Here is a 5060-nt window from a genome sequence, read left to right on the forward strand (position 1 = left end):
TTCCAAATGGTAAGAGTTATGCCTTTCACATTCCTAATCACTAAAAAGAAAAAGTTGTTATTAATTCAATAGCACTTTTTAAGTGGACTTGGATTTTGTCAACCACGATAGCACCTATGTGAATTTTTAAAATAAATGAAAGGCATGGTTCCATAGTGTAGTGGTTAGCACGTCTGCTTTACATGCAGAAGGTCCTGGGTTTGTGCCCCAGTGGAGCCACAGTCCACAGTCTACGGTCATGCCACCCTGAACAAGCCCGATATCAGATCTTGGAAGCTAAGCAGGGTCGGGCCTGGTTAGTACTTGGATGGGAGACCACCTAGGAAGACCAGGTGCTATAGGCATATATAATAATAAAAAATAATAAAAATAAATAAAATAAATGGAATATATGCAGGATTATTATTAATGAAGAACAAAGCTTGTTGGTTAGCCTTGTTGCGACAATTCTCTAATTCCTAACCCTCAGTTTGAAAACATGGGTTAGGAATTATTTAATATTTATATGGAAAACCATCTGCTCCTGGAGCAGATGTTCTCGGGCTCTGCCTACATGCCCTTGGGTCCCTTTACCATAGAGCACACTAGCCCCCCACAGCCAACATTTTGTCTGTAAGGAAAACGGTCCTCATTTCCTGAGAGGTAGCGAACCAGAGGTTCCTGAAATTTTATGTACCCTTGGGACTGCCCTGTGTGGAAGTATAAATGCCCCAGTTCCCTGACCCCAGAGAACAATTCTGAGATGTGCTCTCACGGCCTCCAGATCTCCTCTGTGGGCCTGGGCGAAGTGACCATCTCTAGGGTTATATTGGATCTCGCATCCTTGTTTAGTTTCCTTCCCTTCCACATTCTCCTGCTGATTTTTTTTTTCCTGGAAATATTCCTAATAAAGTACTCTCACGTGAATCATTGCTTCGGGACCTGCTTCTGTGGACCCCACCATAAGATAGAGGTCATAGACAATAATATTCTCATTCAACCAGTATTTATTGAGTGCCTCTCAAGGGTTAGGCCGTAGGAATACTGCACTGAGAAAACAGAATCCCTTCCCTTGTGGAGCACGCAGTGTAACGCGGGACACATGTTCATTGCGACATCTTAAAACCTAACACAGGGCCCAGCCCAATGCACATGCTTCATAAGTTTTTGTGGAAGTTTAATGAATGTAGACATGCAGAATAAGACCTCAGCTTCTTATGTTGGCTTGTGGGGCCCGGCAACATCTGGCTCTTGTCTTTTTGACTGCACCTCCCAGCATCCATCACTTACTTTGCTCTAGCCATACTGGCTTCCCTCTGCTTCCTCAGTCATGCCAAACTTCACCCTCTCCAGCCTCCTCCCACATGCCTCATGGATTTTTTTTCTACATGAAAATCTCTTCTAAATCTTTGCCTGGTTGACTCCTTATAGTTTAGTGTTCAGTTCAAATGTCATCTCTTCTCTGAGGCCATTCCTGACCTGTCTCTCATAGTCCTATTTTATTTTCTTGATAGCGCTAAGCACTATCTGTTATTTTCTTCTTTGTTTTCTGTCTCTCTTAAAAGAATGTTTGCCAGGTTACAGATAGAACCTGATCCGCTATGTTCGTCAATTTAACTCTAGTGTCTAGAACACACCTGAATCACAACAGACACTCAAATAGTGGGGGTATGCTGTAGAAAACAAATGCATATGTTAATTATAAGATACAATGTGCTCCTATGGAATTACAGAATTGCAAGGGGAGCTCAACAAGGTACAGTTAGTGAAAAACTTGCCAAGGTAGCAACAGGCCAAAACAAATGCTATGAGCCGTGGGATGTGCACAGCCCTCAAGGAAATCAAAGTTTTTGTTGTGGAGGAGCTCAGAGGAAGCTGTGTGATTTGAGCTTGGTAGCAGGGGAGAGGAGAGAATGGGAAAGTAACAGGAAGCATGTCATGTATGCCTGTGGGCTAAATCGGGCTTGACACATGTTTCGATAAGTAAAGTTTGTTTACCTATCACCTATAGCTGTTTTCTTGCCATAACAGCAGAGTTGAGCAGCTGTCATTTCATCTACCTAACCTAAAATATTTACTATCTGGCTTTTACAGAAAAAGTTTACAACTTCCTTAGGCCTTGAGGCTGAAAGAAGGGCAGGAGTTTTGTTTTAATGCGATGGTGTGTCGGTTTTCGAACATGACTGCCAATTCTTTGACATTCCTTCCTTCTAGAGGTAGAGCCTATCTTTCTTCCCCTTGAATCAAACTCTGTGACTCCTTAATCAACAGAATACAGAAGAAGTATCACTGCAAGTTTCTGAATGCAGGCTTTATGAAACTAACGACTTCCACCACGTGAGGAAGACCGAGCAGCCCATTCGGAAGTCTGCAGGGTGAGGCCCACATGGTCACCAACAGCCAGCACAAACTCGCCAGCCCTGGGAGGGAGCAGTCTTGAAAGTAGAACCTCCATCCCCCAGTGGAGCCATCTACTTTAAATCATGTGGAGCAGAGAGAAGCTCTCCTCACCCAGATTGCAGGTTTACTAGAAAAATAAATGATGATTGTTGCCTTTAGCTACCATGTTTTAGGGTGTTTTATTATGCAGCAATCGGAACCAGAACAAATGGGAAGGCATTAATGTTATTTTCTCGACATAGTTTCAAATATCCTTTAAAATAGATCATGTAAAACTACTTCCTTAATGTGTATCCAATCTTTCTGTTTCCCTTTCAAAGTATCTTCCAACTGATCACCCAAATTTATTCATTCAATAAATAACTGAGGGCCTACAGTGTGCAGACGTCTGAGCATAAAAATTCATTGCTTGCTAGTTTGCTGTTTGAACTGGATATTCAGTTAGAGAGTGAAGACTAATTAAAGTACTTCTGCCAATACAGAGGAACATGTATCTGAACAACTATTTACATAAAATGATTTTTCTATTCTTGAATTTTAATTTTGAAATTTAATAATCCCCCTTTTTGGCTATTTCCTAAAATTTCAAAGAACAGTTCAGTGATAATTACAGAATTCGCATATTAATATTAAAGCTGGCACTTCATAGATATCAAATTATCCTCCTACTTATGATTTAACCATTTTCCTTTAAACATACACATTTAGTACCAATTTTTTCTTAATGTATAAAAATACAATCATTATAAACAGAACTGGATGTTAAAATTAGAAAAATGAGTGACTGAACATGAGGAAAAGGATTCAGGAAACCTGAATCCTTTGAAAATGTTCCATATATTCTTTTTGGAAATTTTGCCTGGTGCTCTGAAGATTGATACAAAAGAAAGCTGATAGAAACATTTCTTTAGTGCTATGCAAATATTCAATTTATGAAGAAAGCTATGTTGACTGCCTACATATGAAGAATAAAAATTACTGGGCTTTTTTAAAAAAAACCTTTTTACTTTACAGGCCACAATAATAGGGCAAGTTATAAAAAAATTGTTTTCTGCCAACTTTATGGTTCAAACTCTGAGTAAGACTGAGGTAATTTGTGGTGGAGAAAATGATCTGCATCTGGAATCTCTAGTTGAACCTGCCACATGACTGAGCTAGTTTTTATAAAGAAGCTAGAAATCTGGCGCCACGCAAATAAAGAAAATGAGTTTAATCACTTAACAAGCTTGCTGTCTCGGATCTGATGGCTGGAGCTGAATGAAACTTCGTAAGTTGCGAATAGCGAGTAGAACCATTGAATGTCTATGTACCACGGATGGCTGGGCATGTCAAAGAAGCCGAAACAAGCAAATTTTCAAAGATGTGGAGGAAGTGAAATATAGGATTATGGGATTACGAGGGCAAAAGAGAAATTCTGTGTCATTTACGTGAGAGTAGTTGATAAGGTGGCAGCAGAGGGGGTATGATGCTGGCCAGTCAGGGAGCATGGCCAAGTAGCATCATAGAATCAATGCTTCAGCCCAGTGAAAACTGTTCTCAGGACTCAATCATTAAGTTACAGTCACTGCCAAATGGTAATCCTGGGTCAGGGAATGGCGTGTGGAGAGACAAAACATGGGAACTCAGAGCACGAGGCAGAGAAAGACAGAGAGAACTAAAAGTCCAAGCAAACAATGTTAGAGAAAGCGCCAATAAAGTTAATAACCATACGACGGTGGCTGTTTTATATAATCAGATATAACAAGACTCTGGAAATTCATTAAAAATTTCTCTTAAAGAGAAAATTGAACAAGCTCATAAAGGAGGCATCTAAAGAAATGGTTTAAGAACACTTGCTCTTTCAACAGCATCCTTAATGTTTAGCTCCTAAGTTGAATGGTTTAATATGTTGAATTGATTTATTATGCATATGTATTATATTTATTATTTTGCATATGTTAAACACATATTTAATATATATATTATACATATTAAATATTACGTATTAAATATTTAATATGTATAATATTTAACATATACATATTATACATATTAAATATTACATATTAAACATAACATATACATATTAAATATTACATAACACAGAAATGGGTTTGAATTCTAGCTCGAGTAATTACCACATTACTTTGAGTAAATTACTTAAATGTTTGATAACTCAGCATCCATAAAATGTATAAAAGTATAAATCTATAAAACGATCTTATTTGGGTTGTGTAAGGGTTAAACGAGATCACACAGGAGAAGTACCTGACACATAATTGTGTTACGTTTCAGGTTGAGGATAAGGATTCAGAGACCAGAAGAAAGCATCCCAGCACAGACTGTGTAATACACCCAAGAACAGCATTAGACACAAAGAGGAGGGTCAGCGTAATTTGGAAAATGGATAAAAATATTCTGGACTGAACTAGAACCAAGGCTATTCCCTCACTCACACTGTTAAAGGGTTTCTATTAAATTCTTAGCATTGATACAGGAAATTCCACTGAATAGCTTTTGTAGCTTGTTGAATAAAATTGCAGTTTTGTTAACAGTATAGAAAATGAATATAATCCACACTGTGCATTCAGTCATTCTCAACACTTCTGAGAGAACATTCCTTTATAAATGTATCCATCTTTATTAAAGGGATAAATGTAAAGATGTTAGAGGTCACTTCCTAGAGGTTGCTGCAGCTCAAA

The 5060-nt window shown here is 38.3% G+C and overlaps 1 pseudogene; it reads left to right on the forward strand.

Annotated features, from left to right (window-relative positions):
• Window positions 1-228: 228 nt before the first annotated feature.
• LOC111742931 lies at window positions 229-344 on the forward strand (annotated as a pseudogene).
• The last annotated feature ends 4716 nt before the right edge of the window (window positions 345-5060 follow it).

The sequence above is a fragment of the Pteropus vampyrus genome, unplaced genomic scaffold (assembly GCF_000151845.1).
Source record: "Pteropus vampyrus isolate Shadow unplaced genomic scaffold, Pvam_2.0 Scaffold4, whole genome shotgun sequence".
Classification (NCBI taxonomy): Eukaryota; Metazoa; Chordata; class Mammalia; order Chiroptera; family Pteropodidae; genus Pteropus; species Pteropus vampyrus.